This window comes from Muntiacus reevesi, chromosome 5 (genome assembly GCF_963930625.1).
Source record: "Muntiacus reevesi chromosome 5, mMunRee1.1, whole genome shotgun sequence".
NCBI classification, from domain to species: domain Eukaryota; kingdom Metazoa; phylum Chordata; class Mammalia; order Artiodactyla; family Cervidae; genus Muntiacus; species Muntiacus reevesi.
In genome coordinates this window covers 101,265,344-101,284,260 of record NC_089253.1, presented here as the reverse complement: position 1 = coordinate 101,284,260, position 18,917 = coordinate 101,265,344, and the positions used below count along the sequence as shown (strand labels likewise).

Sequence of the window (18,917 nt, the reverse complement as noted above, 5' to 3'; positions counted from 1 at the left end):
AGAAATAGAAATAATAGTATCATGAGGTTAAAAGGAAAAAAATAAAGCAGGCTGCCTGTGTAACTTCAGTCATGCTGTCATTTTTTTCCCAAGCTTTACTTACATTTCAAATGAATAGATAATCATGGCCCTTTCTGGCCAAGCATCTTTAGGAGTTTGAAACTTCTGAGAATGCCAGGTTGTGAGTAAGGATGTTAGCTGCTCCAGGATCAGCATGTCCAAATTCACCAACTGAGTACTTCTAATAAAGTTTTCCACACATCTTTGGTATTCTTACTGTCCTACCAAATTTTAATTCCTATGACATAGAGTTTTCTCCCTCACTTGACATTGTGGGCAGCTCCTATGCAATCCTTTATAAGAATTTCCATTCAAAGAGATTCTACTCTTTTTTAACCTTTCCCTTTGGCATTTTACAGGCTGTAAGACTGAGGAAAGGCCCAAATCAAAAGAAAAAGAGAGAGAAAGAGAGCAAAGGATACATACCATCTTTAACTTAAGCCAAGTTCCAACAGTACTTCTACTTACATTCCAAGGGCCTGAACTTAGTTATATGACCATGCCAGCTTTCAAAAAGGGCTGGGAGATGTAGTCGTTATTATCAATGAACATGAGCCCAGCTTAAGAAGATATTACTTCTGAAGAGAGCTCGCTCCGGCAGCACATATACTAAAATTGGAACGATACAGAGAAGACTGGACTCTATGGGGGAAGGCGAAGGTGGGATGATCTGAGAGAATAGCATCGAAACATGTATATTATCAAGTGTGAAATAGATCGCCAGTCCAGGTTGGATGCATGAGACAAGTGCTCAGGGCTGGTGCACTGGGATGACCCAGAGGGATGGGATGGGGAGGGAGGTGGGAGGGGGGTTCAGGATGGGGAACACAAGTAAATCCATGGCTGATTCATGTCAACGTATGGCAAAAACCACTAAAATATTGTAAAGTAATTAGCCTCCAACTAATAAAAATAAATGGAAAAAAAAAAAGAATATATTACTTCAGAAGAAAGGACAGAGCACTGTTGAAAAATTAGCAGGCTCTGCCATACTCATCCTTACACCCTCACCGCAATGGCTGACATATTCAATAAATATTTTGAAATTAAAATTCCTAATAAGTTAAACTGAAAAAAAATCAAATATTTACAGATTCTCCTGTACAAATTTAAATTCCTCAGTTTCAATATTCCTTCAGAAGCTAGTACCATCCTCATTATATAAACTTATTTTTTAATATTTAAGAGGCAATTTAGTGTGCTCCATAAAAAAATAGGCCTTGGAATCCAATTTGTCTGAGTTTAAATCCCAATTCTGCAATTTACTGATACTGTGACCTCAGGTGAGTAGCATAATTTCTCTGTGCCTCAGGTTTCTCATATGCAAAATGATAATAATAATACCAACTTTCTCAGGCTATTTGCATGTATGAGTACATATATTAAACTTAGATCAGTAACTGACATACAGAAAGCACACAATAAACGGCAAGCCACTATTACTCCCCAGCATTACGAGCCAACTAATTGTACCACGGTCTTTCCATTATCCTCCAGAGTTTATCAGATCCCAGTACATGAAGATCATTTTTTTTTTAATAAAAAATTTTATTGGAGAAAAATAGAACCACCACGTACACAGGGAAAAGAGCACAAAAATTCAACTGATACAGAAATGAAAGTCACAACTACCCAATGTTGTTTGCGATTACTTTTCAATTTCTTAAATGGCTTCCCTCAATTTTTTAAATAGCCTTGCCAATTTTCAGCTGAAATAGAATCAAGTTTTCAAAAAATTAAGAGCCTCAGCAAAGGGACCAGCTTTTAAGATAACAAAGGTGACACCAAGAGTCTCCTAATAGGACCAATTCTACCGAAAAATTCCTGAAGCACGTAACTACTGAGTCTGGTAGAACAGTAGCTCAGAGACCATCAGGAATTAGTCAGAACACTGACTCAGACGGTCCAGTATGCAGAGAGGGCAAACAAAAAAGCTGCATTTCCCTGTCAGATGAGTTCACGTAAGAAAACCAAGGAGGTGCTAAGAAAATACAGGCAATGGCTGCCCAAAATAATTAAGAAGGCATTCTAAATACCACATATTATTAGACAACAGTGTGTAAAGTGATGCAATTAGAAAACAGGCAACTTAAAAAAAAATATGGTCACAGGTCTTTGAGAACTCAAGAAAACAATCAGTAGCAAACACAAGAGCTGAAAGTCTTCTCACCTGAGGGTTGAAAGTGAAAATGAAAGTGAAGTCGCTCAGTCATATCCGACTCTTTGCAACCCCGCGGACTGTAGCCCACTAGGCTCCTCCGCCCACGAGATTCTCCAGGCAAGAATACTGGAGTGGGTTGCCATTTCCTTCTCCGAAGATCATTTTTATTTTTGTTCTACCTTTTGAAATCAAGGCAACTGTTTTAATCTTTTGTTCCTGAGACATTTAATTTTCCATAACTTTGTTTATATTATTTGGCCCCAACAATAATGCCTTTCTATTTCCTCCTGTTTATCTAATGCCTACAAGCCTCATCTCAAATCTCGCCTCTTCCACAAAATCTTCACTGTTTATCTAATTATGGTTAAACGGAATGCAGAAGAGACCTTCAAACACCTGCACTCTCAGCTCCTCACTCCTTGCCCCAAGATGAGTGGTGGTTAAAAGTAAAGGAAAATGACCAGACTCTCTTCAAATACTTCAACCCAAACAACATACCACCGTGGAGTGAATGTAGTAGCAGATATGAGAATCTGTCATCTACCAAGGCAGACATTAAAGGAATTCGCAAAATGTAAAAACCATGCTTTCTCACTAAACTGTTTTGTTTTAGAAATAGTTACTTTCCAATAAAATGTATGTCATTTATGTCAACATGCAATGGATTTCTTACCATTACTGTTAATGAACAAAAAAGCACTCTAAATTATCAGCTTTGCTTCCTAACAGAATAAACACCCCCGTATACACAAGTCAACATCTTACATCTGGTCATGCTATCCCCTTTACCCAAAGCCCCCTTCTGTCTCACCTGGCTATGCCTAGACACCTCCGTGCCTTCAAAACTCAGCTCAAACAGGACCTCTTTCATCATCTCCTAGCCCTCCTACTGCAAACACTTTCCTGCTACTTGAACTGCCAATGCACTTTATCTGAACCTCTCTCAAGATTAACATCTCTATGTGATTTATCCTCCTCGAGGGCAGATTACGATTCATCTTATTTCTCCAGCTCAGGCTCACAGTGGGCATAAAATGAATGCTTTTGCAATGAATACTTCTAAAACTTAACAACCGGTGACAAACTATAATTCAAAGAACAAGAAACAAGGAAATAAAGACAAATATAAAATGACTTTTACAAACCAAGAATGGGTAGGCAAACAGATTTTTTTTTTAATAACTACAGATTTAAAGAGGATCTAAGATGACACTGGGTCCAACTTCTGACCTAAATTATCCCCTCAAAGTGTTTCCCCCAGTAAGATTTCTTAGCTATTAAGGAGAAAAAGAAATTATAGCTACCTGAGCAGAAATGTAATTTATTAAAATATATCTTCAGAAAAGCAAGGAACTGGACTTGTAAAAGGCCACACAGCCGAGGCTATGCCTGAAAGCAAGCCTCAACCTTTCCAGTGACGACACCGCTGCCGTTGGCACAGATGTGAGAGCTTGCACCGCCCACATGACCAACAGTCTAGACACTGGGTGGATGCCACACTTAGAATCAGGGCCCCTGCTGCTTCTTAAACTAAACAAGATAGTGGCTACTGCTACCAACCCTCACTGGAATGCACTTTTTCCCAGGGTCATCTTTATATTACAAGCTTCTAGTCCATAACTGGACATAGGTATTTGACTGATGGAACCCAGGTACGTATCCATGACCCAGACAAGAAGGTGACTGGGAGTAAAGCACCTAACATTTTCAGCTTTTCTAGTAAAAGAACGGCTCTGCCTCATTAATTGTGGATATTTGTCAAATATAGGCAAGGGGTTCAAATGCTGGAAAGCGAAAAATTAGAAATATTCACTATTTGTAACAACCCTTAATGATGGCATTCAAACAACCACACTACCCTAAATTGCAACGATCAAAACCATATGATACTTACAGTGCTGAACCACAGATAACTTCTTAGTGATAAGGAAAAAATAAGCTTTATAACAGAACAATTCGATTCTGTTACCACTTTACCCAGCGATCAATCTCAACATCACCAAGAGTAGGACAATGAGACACGTGCCTCCAGACACAACCATTATGACCCACACAGCACAAACTATAAATACCGGTGTCCAAAATGTTTTAGTTTAAATAAACCTTCAGATCTAGCTTCCAGCTTATAGGAAACAATGAAATATGTCAGACAAATTCAAAACATGGAATATCTTACAGGACAGTTGGCTAGATGTCTGTATTGTCAAGAGAAGAAAAGGGGTAAAGTGGGGAGATGTATATAGGTTAAGGTGTACATAAGAAATTTACAACTAAATGCAATTGCATAGTCCTTGATTAAATCCTGCTTTGAACAAGCCAGCAGTATAAAAGACATTGTTTAGGACTGAACTGTGCCCCCAACTCCCACCACAAAAAAATAATACATATCTTGAAGTTCTAACCCCCGGTACCTCAGAATGTGACTATATTTGGAGTTAGGGCCTTTAAAAAGCTAAGGTAAAAGGAGGCCATTAGGGTGGGTCCTAATCTGATCTGACTGGTGCCCTTATAAGAAGGAAATTCAGACAAACAGAAACACCAAGGATGCACTCAGAGAGGTAAGACCACGTGAGGACTCACAGAGAAGGCAGCCACCTGCAAGCCAAGGAGAGATCCTCAGGAGAAATACACTGATTTTGGGTTTACAATCTCCAAACTGTGAGAAAATAAATTATGTCATTTAAGCCACCTGGTACATGGTATTTGGTTATGGCAGCTCTAGCAAACTAACACAAACATTTTGGGTATAACTGGCAAAATTTTAATTCAGGCTGGGTTTCTGATGATATTAAGAAATTGCTAATTTAGTTAGGTGTGATAATGTGATTATAGTTATATAAGAAAATGTTCTTACTTTTGAGAGATACATTTAAGTAATTAGGGACAAAAATAAACCAATTTCTGTAATTTGCAGTATTACACCCAAAAAAAGAGATTAAGCAAAAATGAGAAACATAAGAATTGTTCAATTTAGATTTCTATGTGGATGTTAAGTAAACTGTTTTCTTTCTCATAAATTTCAAATTTTCCATAACGAAAAGTTAAAAGAAAACATACCTATATGATACTAATTGTGAAAGCTAGACCGTAAAGAAGGCAGAATGCCAAAGAATTGATGCCTTCAAACTGTGGTGCTGGAGAAGACTCCTAAATGTCCCTTGAACAGCAAGGAAATCAAACCAATCAATCTTAAAGGAGATCAACCCCAAATATTCACTGGAAGGACTGATGCTGAAGTGCTAGTATTTTGGTCATCTGATGCGAACAGACGACTCATTGGAAAAGTCCCTGATGCTGGGAAAGACCCCGGGCAGAAGGAGAAGAAGATGTCAGAGGATGGGATGGCTGGATACATCAACAATGCAATGAATATGAGCTTGGGCAAACTCCGGGAGATGGTAAGGGACAGGGAGGCCTGGAGAGCTGCAATCCATGCGGTCACAAAGAGTCGGACACGACTGGGTGACTGAACAACAACATGATGCTGACTGGAAGAGGACAAACTGATCATACAATAGAACAGAGATCCCGGAAATAAATGCCCACAACTAAAGACTCAAATGAGGAACAAAAGTAATAGGGAAAACTGTATTCATTTCACAAATATTTATCAAGTGTATACTATATGCCAAGTACTGTGCATACAAAGGTGAACAAAAGAGACACGGTCCTGCCCTTAAGGGGCTTACAATCTAACAGAGGACAGACATGTGAAAACAAAGTAAATACAGTAAGCACAGATGGAAGAAAAACTAATAAAAATGTAAGATTTTCGAAACAATCTTTTTTTAAAGGGAGCTCCTCAGGGTTCTATTCCAGGTCTCTTCGACTCTACCTACTTAATCTCAATGAGCACATTTCAAACCCAGACATCTTTCTCACATTTTACACCATTTGTCAAGCTGCCTACAGACATCTACAATGTCAAACCTGGAACTCATATTTTCTTCCCCCAAAACGCTGCTCCTCCTTTAATCCCTCTTGGTAAACCTGCCCAAGAATTATGACTCCTCCTCTTGCACTCCTAAATCAAACACATCACAAAGTCCCAATGATTTTGTCTCATAAAAACTTCTTAAACCTGTCCACTCCTTTCAAGCTTCACTACTCCCATCCTAGTTCAGTTACTGGATTACTGTAACAATTTTCTAAATTGTCTTCCATACTCTAGCCTACTTCTCTCCAAATCAACTCTACACACCCAGTCCAAAATAATCTCTCTAGAACAAAATCTAATGTGTGTCTCAGATGGTAAAGAATCCACCCACAATGCAGGAGTCCTGGGTTCAATCCCTGGGTTGGGAAGATCCCCTGGGGAGAGCATGGCAACCCACTTCAGTATTCTGGCCTGGAGAATCCCCATGGGCATGGTGGGCTACATTCCACGGGGTCACAAAGAGTCGGACATGACTGAGCAACTAAGCACAGCGCAGCATTCTTAGAATAATGCCCACATCTTAAATGATCCGTAAGAGCCACCATCACCTGGCCCCTGCCTACCCTTACAGCCTCACGTGTTACCATGTGCTCTCCCGGTTCCTTCAAATACACTGCTGTCCACTTCCTTTTTTCCCTCTTCAAATTTGCTATGTTCTTCCCTGCTTCTGGACTTTCATATCTGCTCTCAGTCTCCAGGACTCCCACATCATCTTCCCTGGTTAACTCCTACTCCTTCTGATGGTAGAATCTCTCCTCTGGCTAAGGTGCCCCTCCTCTGAGCTACCCCTGCAGCTCAAATGGCCGTATCACCATACTTATCACAGACCACAGTAATTGCCTAACTCCTCCCTAAACCATAAATTCTATGATGGCAGGGTATCTCTGTTATTAGTACCTAGTATATCAAAGCCCTTGATTGGATACATTAACTGTATCAACAATAATTACTAAAATGATCTTCATTTTCATATAATTTATCTTCAGTTGGACCCCAAAATTGCATCTTTTTCAATCCAAAAAGTCCTGACATATTATTCTGTGGGAGGATTACTTAAGATTTAGAAAACTGTCAGAACTTCTTACAAGTGCATTTTATTTTCACTTCAAATATGAAACTTAAAAAAAGTTCCAGTTTTCAAAGCAGAGTAGTTACAATCCTATTTCAACTTCCCTCCTTATTCTCATTTCCTTGACCTCTCAAACATTATATCAGTAAGTCTCCTACCTTCCCAGATCTATGAGAAGCACCTTCCCAGATATATGTAGAAAGATGTTTCACTGCAGAAATGCCTCTTTTTTTTTTCTTCACCACAGCTACTGGCTTGCAGAACCTCAGTTCCTCAACCAGGGATCAAACCCAGGCTGCTGGCAGTGAAAATATGGTGTCCTAACCACTGGATCATCAGGGGAATCCAGAAATGCTGTTATTTCTAAAACTAAAAAAATGTTAACTCAACAAAACACCCTTCTGTGTGTGTGTGTTAGTTGCTTAGTTGTGTCCGACTCTTTGCAACCCCATAGACCGCAGCCCACCAGGCCCCTCCGTCCATGGGATTCTCTAGGCAAGAACACTGGAGTGGGTTACCAGTGGGTTTCCTCCTCCAAAAGAAACTACAGAAAGAAAGAAAGTGAAGTCACTCAGTCATGTCCGACTCTTTGCGACCCCATGGACTGTAGCCTACCAGGCTCCTCCATCCATGGAATTTTCCAGGCAAGAGTACTGGAGTGGGTTGCCATTTCCTTTTCCAATCACCCTTCTATCTAAGGTAAAAAAGCAGTATCCAGTATCATGTTTTTGTTAAGTAACATGAGTTTTTAATTATTCTTGCCAAACACTGAAGCATATTTCCTCCAAGCATCACTTTAAAAAGTTCTGAAAAAAAAAATTAGACCATAAAAGTAATTTTCCTAGTAATTCTAGTTTTTAACTAAATAAAAAACAATTGTTGGAATTATTTGGGAGGCAGAGTGTCCCAACATTTCTCAACGGTCAACTATAACCAAAATGTGTTACACTTAAGAGTTGTCAGATAAAACATAAGGCACTCAGTTTAATGTTGAATCTCAGAAAAATAATTTTATCGTATTTGGAATGTACATCCCAAACAGTGTATGTATTTTTATTTGTTAAATCTGGCAACCCTAGTTATACTAACAAAATTATCATTGCTAGCAAAATCTGATTTTACTTATGCTTTTTTCATTATAAAAGTTACACAAATTTAGGGGGGAAAAACAGACCCATAATACTATTGAGCTAATACAGTTGGCATTTTAGTGCATTCCTGATATTTTTCTTATAATTTTAAATGGTTACATTCACTCTTCCTTAAAATGATAGTCTTTCGAATTATTTTTATGCTACCCAATGGTTCTTGCAATAAATGTACCATATCTTAAAGTCTCCTATTGTTGAAAATTTAAGTTGCTTCCAATAAGCCACTACTATAATGTTGCTCTGAACAGTCTCCTGCAAACACCTGTTTCTTATCTTTTCCTTCTTTGTTCTGGAGTTATTTCTTTTTTTTTTTTTTTTTTTTTTGGTATGAACCTTTCATTCATCAGAATTTCCAGAACCAGAGTCTCTACTGGGCAAATAGAAAAATAGAATATTTTACTACTTCAAAAAGGCAGCTGTGACAAACAACTGTATGCCCCGACAGGGGCCCCTCAGGCTCGAGGGAGCCCAGGGTTCAGGCTGGGGGTGTCCTGCCGCCCACTAGCAGGCCCAGTCCTGGAACCGGAAGCAGTCGCTGGCGATCTTCCACACTGTGTTGCTGGGTGAGGCCTGCGCCGTCAGGATGAAGTTCTGGTTGAAGTCCCGCTGTTTGTTGCCCTCAAACTTCACTGTCCCACAGCTCACCACAAGGACCGTGGTCTGGCGCGGGGTGGCTTCATCGTGGACAGGCTGGCAGTCTACCACATTGATCTGGAACTCGCTGGAAGGCAGCATCTCAAAAAAACTCACTCAGGGACTCCTGCCCGGAGACGGCACTGCCGTTCCACACCAGGGTGGCCGCGCCCATGTACAGGCGGGACAGCAGCCGCCGCCGCTTGTCCGTGGTGCTGTAGTACGCGTTCGCGAACTCCGCCGCCGCTCTGCACGCCTGGTCCACGTAGCTCTTGAAGTCCACGGACGCCATCACTGGCCCCGCCAAGCGAGGCCTTGGCCTAGGTGCCTCCTGTACCTGAGGGGGCTGCGCGGGAGTGACCGCCCTGCTCAGTGCGGGAGATGACCGGGTCAGCGGGGGCCTCAGTTGGCCGGGAAGGTGCGGGGGAAATCACCGCAAGGGTCGGCGTGGGCGGCTCCGTTCACGCGGCTACGCGGAGCCCCCCGTGACCGCAGGCCGGAACAGCCGAGGCTCCGCCATTCTCTGCCGCGGGCCCAAGGCGGGCCGGGAAGAGCCGCCTCCGCCGCACCCCTCCCTCCGGGAACCTGCTGGGTCCAGCCAGAGCCTCTCTGTAGTTATTTCTTCAGGATATTCTCAGAAGGAAAGCTACTGATCAGATTTATAAAACAATTATGAACAGTCTAAAAATTCTAGATGCATCCTACCAAATTGCGATCCAGTAGTACTATGTGAATACGCCTGCTCTACCAATATCTAACCAGCATTACATACAACTGTTTTTGAAAAAATCTGAAATAAGTATATAGTATTCCATTTTGTTTTAGTCAGCATTTCTTTGATTACTGAGAAGATCACACATTCTTCTAACAGCTGCTTACAGGTTGCATATCCTCTAATATCAACTGTCTGTTCATTTCCTTTACCCATTTCAAAAATGCTTTTGTTCAGTATAATAATAAAATACTCCCAAATGAAGACTAAAATAGCCCACTGTCTAAAATTCTAGTCACGTGCACCAAACGAAAAACTAGCGTACATCTACAATTCCAACTGCCTTCCAGAAATTACTACAAAAGTTACTTTTAATGTAAACTTTCATTTATATGTATATTATCTCAAAGTTCATGTCACAGAAATCATAACTCTCATAATCAAAATTAACTAAAAAGAGATGACTAAACGTCCCTGATATTTAGAGTAAATAACCAGAAAGATCAGTTCAACTTAATACTTGGGATATGCCACAGAACCTAATTTGATCATCAAAACAGAAATCATGTTGCAGATCTAATCTCTTTAATAATCTAGATACACCAAAAAACTGAGTCTGCAATCAGAGTTAACTCTCCAATGCTGTCAGTAATCTTACAAATATAAATATGCATTACTGGTTTCAAGAGAAGAGTAAGAAAATAATTAAGTAGCTAAGCCCAACTTCATCAACACCATTAGAGCAGGACTCAAAGCTCACAACAAGCTAACAGCACAGAGTTTAGAAATAATCTAATTCAATCTTTTTCCTCTCCCATCCCCCACCCATTTTGCAACAATAGAAAACAAGGTATAATGAAGTAAAATGAACTTTCAAGACAGTCATAAAGCTACTTAGGGAAAGAATGTCTGCTTTATTCTACAGTAACAAAACTTTATTGAGCGAATTATTTGAAGCTCTAGAGATAACAGAAGTGATAAAACCCAGTTAAGTTCTTGCACTCAAAGAGCATACAAGCTACTGGAGAATGGAAGAAAGGAAGGAGGGAGTGAAGAAAGGGAGGCGGGGGTAGAAAGGAAGGAAGAAAGTTTCTATGACAGGGAAAAGTATTCTGCATGAAAATACATAGGGCAACGTGGCAGAGCAAGCCAAGAGCATCAAGAACCACTTCAGATTAGGTGGTTTGGGAAAGACTCAGAAATAAATTTTTTTAAGCAGAGATCTGAATGACAGGAAGTCAACAACAGGAAAATCAAAGGAGAGAGCAAGCTGATTAGATTCTTTTATATCCAAATGTTAGTCAAGGTACAGCAGGAGGTAACAGGGAGGGTGGCACTGCTTCTTTTGATCAAAATGTGCACCATTTTGCAGTAAAGATACTACATTTATACTAGATTTAATAATAAACACAGCACTAACTTGATGATCTGTTGCAAATGACGCACAAACTAAGATAAAATACTGCCATAGGAAAATATCTAAATCATGATGATTTAACTTAATCTGCTTAGAAAGACACAGAATAATTAATCAACTCTTCAATGATCACATTTGAAGGTGACAAATAATTTTTTAAATTCTTAGAAGATATTAGTGAAGGAATCAGTACAAGATAATGTTAATATAGATTCACAAATAAGATGGAAAAATTAACATTAGTCAGAAACTTCAGTTTCCAACTTTTCTAATCCATGGTTTGACACTTGCATAACAACAGCCTAAGACTTTTTTTTCCAGCAAAACTATCTTAAATGACCCTAGGGATATTGGGCTCAGAAAATAAGATGTTTTAGTTAATAATTCTGCTTTTTTAAAAGTTAGTTTTTTTAAAAAAAATTAGTTATTTTTAATACATGTAGGTATCACTTTCCCAACTGCAATCAATTTCCTGAAATACATGGTTTTACTTCTTTACATTCCTCCACAACACTTAACATGATGCCTTGCAAACAACAGAGATGTAATGAGATAACAGATCCCAACAGGAGTACCAGTCATATGTATCTCAACAACTTGTGGCACTAACGGGGTAAAGGATACATGGGGGGAGGCGGGGTGGGGGACACTTCATTTCTAGAAATGTCTTAACACGCTATCACAGAGGAACAACTCTACAGTCCATAAGCCTTGAATAAGTTGTGCTCAGCTCACTGAAAAGTCATTCTGTAATCAAGTAAGTAGTTTAGTATTGTAAGCATTTTAATAACGAAAAAAAAAACAAAACTTTTAAATTTTAAGTAAATTAAAAACCACCCAACCAGTTGATGAGGATTTAAGCCAGACTACAGATGTTATGTTACATCCGATCCAATCAGGTTTCACCCATCCTCCTTCACATAAAGCTATAGGCCCTTCCCATCCATCTCCCATCTGCAGTCAAGGGTGCTGGTGCAAATTCTCTGCTATCATTCCCCCAGTGATCCAGTTCTCCTTCACCCTATTTCTTGGTTTGCTGCTGTCAAACAAAGTTACTAATAAAGAAGGAATACTGAGGATTCTGGCTTGAAAAGAGAGCTAAGAATACCCACAATCTACAGAGCACCTTCTATACACCAGGCACCTATTTCTAAAATTTCAGAGTCATGAGGTATGATTACTACTTCATTATACAGATATATAAACCCAGAAGTAAGGTTACTTACCCAGGGTCACACAGCTAGTAAGTCTGTCAGACACAGGGTTCTTTCCTTCCAAGAAAGAGATCAATAACAAAGCCAAGATGATGGCAGTAAGAGGCATAGCTACCAAGACAAGTGAACAAGGTCAGAAAGCAGCAAATTCAGAAAAAGGAACTCTACCATCTTTTCCACTTATTTTTTTATATTCAGAAGCATCTTTTTTATTTATTTTTAAATTGGAAGAAAACTGTTTTACAATGTTGTGTTGGTTTCTGCCATACAACAACACAAATGAGCCATAATTATATACATATATATCACCTCCCTCTTGAACTTCCTCCTCTTCCCCTACCCCCATCCTCCAGGTCACCACAGACAGAACACCAGGCCCACCTACTTTAAACCCATTGCCATCACAACAATTACATGCTTGACAAGGCCTGGAGAAAGTTTTACAGGCTGATAATGAAATTTGGAGACTACATGATTTCCTGATATCTAGCTCAAAGACTGTATTTTTATATACTAGCTATTATTCAAGAAATTTTCATTTAATAATATTAATGATAGATCCAAATGAGCTCTAACACAGTGTACAAAACTACTTTAAAAGTACTAATGTAGTAACACCTTTAAATGCATTTAAAAGTAAATGCCAAACACAATAAGAAAAAAAAGGAGGAAGAAACATTTATGAGAACTAAACAATGTGCCAGAAACTGTGTTATTTCTCCTCTACATTCATTAACATATTCAAAATAAATAACTCTATGGAGTACGATTATCCCCACTTTACAGATAATTTCCCCAATGCCACACACAGTCAAGATTCAAATGGAGAGGAGACCAATTCCAGAGCCCTAGACCAAATAGCTTTTGTTCTCAAAAGCCTATACTGTAGTCTAAAGTAGAAACAGACAAGCTACAATGCAATGCTATTAGTGTCACAACAGGGAGGAAATAAGATGCTCCAAAAACACAGATAAGAGATATCTAACAGATTTCTAACAGGCTACAATCTCAGTGAAGGCTTTCAAGATGATAGCATCTAGGCTGAGAGAGACAACTATAAATCATCCAGAACAGAAAGACAACCTGGTCCATACTCTCAAAAGGACTTGATATCCAAATGGTCAAGAATCCTAACTTTGATACTTTATATAAGCAAATACCTGGAGAAGGAAATGGCAACCTACTCCAGTACTGTTGCCTGGAGAATCCCTTGGAAGAGGAGACTAGTGGACTGGTGGACTCCTTGGAAGAGGAGTCCATGGGGTCGCAGGAGAGTCAGACAGGACTTAGCGACTGAACAATATAAGCAAGTAGTTTCTAGCCAATGTTACATAGCAAAGACTGTACCGAACTATGTCTGAAAGTGAAAGAAAGAGAAGTCTCTCAGTCATGTCCAACCCTTTGCGACCCTGTGGACTATAGCCCGGCAGGCTCCTCCATCCATGGAATTTTCCAGGCAAGAATACTGGAGTGAGTTGCCATGCCCTCCTGCAAGGGATGTTCCCAACCCAGGGATCAAACTTGGGTCTCCTGCATTGACGGCAGACACTTTACTGTCTGAACTATGTCTAATATTCCATAAAATATGCAGTCTACGTGTCATATGGGCTTCCCCGGTGGCTCAGTAGTAAAGAATCCACCTGCAATTTAGGAGTGAAAGTGAAAGTCACTCAGTCATGTCTGACTCTTTGCAACCCCATGGACTATACAGTCCATGAAATTCTCTAGGCCAGAATACTGGAATGGGTAGCCTTTCCCTTCTGCAGGGGATCTTCCCAACCCAGGAATAGAACCGGGGTCTCCTGCATTGCAGGCGGATTCTTTACTAACTGAGCTACGTGGGTTCAATGTGTGGGCTGGGAAGATCCCCTGGAGAAGGAAATGGCAATCTACTCTTGCCTGGTCTAGAATCCCATGCACAGAGGAGCCAGGACAGAGGGGTTGCAAAAAGGGTCAGACATGACTGAGCAACTAGACAACAACAGATGTGTCATATATAAGAAGAAAACTTAAAAAAAAAAAAAAAGAAGAAGAAAACTAAATCTAAGGTTATTCAAAGCCCTTTGGAAATCAATCACTCAAGATAAACAATTTGATAACTGACATAAGAGTTTACCCTCTGGTTTTCACTCTATTTCATATTTTAAAATCTTTCTAAGATAAAACTTTAATGCCTTCATAAACGCAGACCATATATTTAACCTTTTCTTGTAAGGGAGAACATGACAAACTTTCATTATTATTCTATATATACTACTAGAAATACAACAGATACCCAAAGCTAAATAAGTGTGCAAGGCTGTTTTCCTTTACTATCTATGGTTTTTAGAGTTGGGTTGTGTGTGTGTATAGTTTTTCCTATTTCTTCTTTGCTATCAATGTCAGCAATCTCACTGTTATTATCAGTATGTATATTTATGACACCATTTCAATTCTATATTATTCTTTTTAATCTGCTACTTTAGAAACCACAGCATCATATATAAAATAAAAGTAAGTTCTCAGTGACAGCTTTATTTTTAAGTAATTACTTATAAAAAAATTACATCCATTTGGGGGTTTCTGCATGTTTCAGGAAGATGAGGAGCTACTGGGTCTACCCAAGTGAAGAGTTACAACTTCAAATTTTCATACCTCTAAGATGCCTCTCTCACCTTCTTTAAACTCAACTCAGACCAAGTTACAGAACCCTCTGAAGCTTTCTTGTAAGACACATCCTACACTGCCCCCATCCTGGCCACACTCCACTGTACTTGTATGTTTCTCCAACATGACTGTCATTTCCTTAACCATCTCTTATCTCTGTTTCTCAAGCACTGAATCCATTCCTTACCTTACAAACGCCTGCTGAATAAAACAGTGTCAGAGAATGAAACCAACTGTATAAAGAGCCATAAAACTAACACCCCATACAATAAAAATGACCTTTCATACTCATAATGTTAACTTTCGTGTGGAAATACACACTTACGAAATCTAAATTTGAGGGAAAATCACAAGAAAAGTATTAAGTGCAAGCAAGCAACAATATACTATTAAGCTGTTTTATCCACTGCACCCTCAAAAAAATCTGTTTATCTTGTGGGGAAGAAAGCAAAATGCATAAATGTATTCTCCCCAGGCAACCATAATACATTTTTCCACCCTGAGTGCAAAAAAAATAAAATAAACTGACATTTAAAGAAGAGTGATTGTTAATTATCCAAGCTAAAATAAAAACATTTGGAGGGTATATCTAGCTATTTTGAGGTACAAGAATAAAATAAAGGTCACCCATTACCAACACTCATAGATCTTGCTGTTGGAAGCATCTCTGAGGTCATCTAATGTTATTTAATATTCCTCCTCATTCAGAAAGAATTCAGGTTGCTAGAGATGATCCAATCCAACTTCTACTCAATACATCCCTATATTTCTGGCTCCACTTGCCTTTCACTCACTGATCCTCTGGACCCACACAAAACATGTCTTCTGCTGTTCAGATAGCAGCCTATCAAAATCTGTTTACTCGATTTATTTTATGGTTTGACTTATTTTAGTGATTAAAAGTAATATATGTGCTTTTCTATTTCAAAGATTTCTTTGGCTTCTCAAAAAAATTCCCAGTAAAATGAAAACACCAGGCACGTTGATAGGTTTCCTGTTGTAAATCTTACCTTTTTAAGTTCTCATAATTACCCTATGAAACACGCAAGGCAAGTATCATCAACCCCATTTAAAGAAATCATCAATAGAGAGTAGCAGTTGAGAGTTGCTATGAGGTAATTTAGGAGCGAAAGAGACTTGCCTCTCATGAGTGTGTAATCATAAGTTATGACCTTCTCTAAGTCTGTTTCTTCAACTGCAAACTGGACACTGTAATAGTTCCTACCTCAGGTAGTTATTGTGAAGATTAACTAGATAATGCACATCATCTTATGGAATAAATAACCCATTCAACACTTAATCATGTTAGTTTTTGTTATTATTATTACGCAAAGAGGAAAAACTGTGGCAAATCACTTATGCTTTCAGAATTTCATTGCAGCACTACATCAAGAATAGAGTTCTTAAGCTCTACCTACCTTCTCAACCACAAAACCAAAAAATATTTTCAGTAATTTGTGGCTTAAAGCTGATGCTTCTTTTCATTCACTTTGACCAACCATAATTTATAAAATCTACCACCATGCTCCTCTTCCAAATGAAATTTTCACAAGTATAAAAATTACTAAAGTTCTCTATCTAGAAAAATAAATTCTCAATGGCACATAATAATAAAGTTCCACCATGACTAGCATGTAAACATAATGAAACTTAAAAGCAAAATGAGAAGCATCATATTAACTGCTAAATGAACTAGTTTCTATGAACTACTATTATTGGATTATCCTTGAAAACCTTTATCTGTTATCTTCAAATGGTAGAGACTACTATTTTATTGTTTGTGAAATCAAGTGCAACAGGAGAAACCTGTTTCACATATCAAAACTACTGACAGTGCCAACAAGAAATATAAAATGCATGTCAGAATTTTAAAAAAATTAGAACACCCCACTGTTCATAGCAGCACTATTTACAGAAGCCAAGTCATGGAAGCAACCTAAGTAACCACAGTCAGATGAATGAATAAAGAAGATGTGGTGTGTATATATATATAAAATGGACTATTACTCAGCCATAAAAAAGAATGAAATAATGCCATTTGCAGCAACACGGATGGACCTAGAGATTATCGTACTAAGTGAAATATTCCAGAGAAAGACAAATATCATATGGTATCAAATATTCTAAGTGGAATCTAAAAAGTGATACAAATGAACTTATTTACAGAACAGAAACAGACTCACAGGCACAGAAAACTTATGGTTACCAAAGGGGAAAAAGATGATGGGAAGAATAAATTGAGTGTTTGGTATTAACATATACACACTACTATACATAAAATAAACAACTAGAACTTAGCATAAAGTACAGGGAATTATATTCAATATCTCATAATAATCTATAATTGAAAATAATCAAAAATTATATTTATATTTATATGTGTGTGCTCAGTTCAGTTCAGTCGCTCAGTCATGTCCAACTCTTTGCGACCCCATGAACTGCAGCATGCCAGGCCTCCCCATCCATACGAACTCCTGGAGTTTACCCAAACCTATGTCCATTGAGTCGGTGATGCCATCCAACCATCTCATCCTGTCGTCCCCTTCTCCTCCTGCCCCCAATCTTTCCCAGCATCAGGGTCTTTTCAAATGAGGTTGTATTTTCACATCAGGTGGCCAAAGTATTGGAGTTTCAGTTTCAACATCAGTCCTACCAATGAACACCCAGGACTGATCTCCTTTAGGATGGACTGGTTGGATCTCCTTGCAGTTTAAGGGACCCTCAAGAGTCTTCTCCAACACCACAGTTCAAAAGCATCAATTCTTTGGTGCTCAGCTTTCTTTGTATTCCAACTCTCACATCCACACATGACTACCGGAAAAACCATACCCTCGACTAGACAGACCTTTGTGGACAAAGTAATGTCTCTGCTTTTGAATATGCTGTCTAAGTTGGTCATAACTTTCCTTCCAAGGAGTAAGTGTCTTTTAATTTCATGGCTGCAATCACCATCTGCAGTGATTTTGGGGCCCAGAAAAATAAAGTCAGCCACTGTTTCCACTGTTTCCCCATCTATTTGCCATGAACTGATGGGACCGAATGCCATGATCTTAGTTTTCTGAATGTTGAGCTTTAAGCCAACTTTTTCACTCTCCTCTTTCACTTTCAACAAGAGGCTATTTAGTTCTTCTTCACTTTCTGCCATAAGGGTGGTGTCCTCTGCATATCTGAGGTTATTGATATTTCTCCCGGCAATCTTGATTCCAGCTTGTGCTTCCTCCAGCCTAGCGTTTCTCATGATGTACTCTGCACAGAAGTTAAATAAGCAGGGTGACAATATACAGCCTTGATGTACTCCTTTTCCTATTTGGAACCAGTCTGTTGTTCCATGTCCAGTTCTAACTGTTGTTTCCTGACCTGCATACAGGTTTCTCAAGAGGCAGGTCAGGTGGCCTGGTATCCCCATCTCTTGGAGAATTTTCCACAGTTTGTTGTGATCCACACAGTCAACGGCTTTGGCATAGTCAATAAAGCAGAAATAGATGTTCTTCTGAAACTCTCTTGCTTTTTCGATGACCCAGCGGATGTTGTCAATTTGATCTCTGGTTCCTCTGCCTTTTCTAAAACCAGCTTGAACATCTATAAGTTCATGGTTCATGTATTGCTGAAGCCTGGTGTGGAGAATTTTAAGCATCACTTTACTAGCGTGTGAGATGAGTGCAATTGTGCAGTAGTTTGAGCATTCTTTGGCATTACCTTTCTCTGGGATTGGAATGAAAACTGACCTTTTCCAGTCCTGTGGCCACTGCTGGGTTTTCCAAATTTGCTGATGTATTGAGTGTAGCACTTTCATAGCATCATCTTTTAGGATTTGAAATAGCTCAACTGGAATTTCATCACCTCCACTAGTTTTGTTCGTAGTGATGCTTCCTAAGGCCCACGTGACTTCCCATTCCAGGATGTCTGGCTCTAGGTGA

At 39.1% G+C, this 18,917-nt stretch overlaps 1 protein-coding gene and 1 pseudogene across 3 annotated transcripts in view; both read right to left on the bottom strand.

Annotated features, from left to right (window-relative positions):
* The window catches only part of RABGAP1L (RAB GTPase activating protein 1 like), a 657,985-nt gene that overhangs the window by 630,796 nt on the left and 8,272 nt on the right, over window positions 1-18,917 (bottom strand). The window lies entirely within an intron of this gene.
* Window positions 8,728-9,390, bottom strand: LOC136169465 (NTF2-related export protein 1-like; annotated as a pseudogene).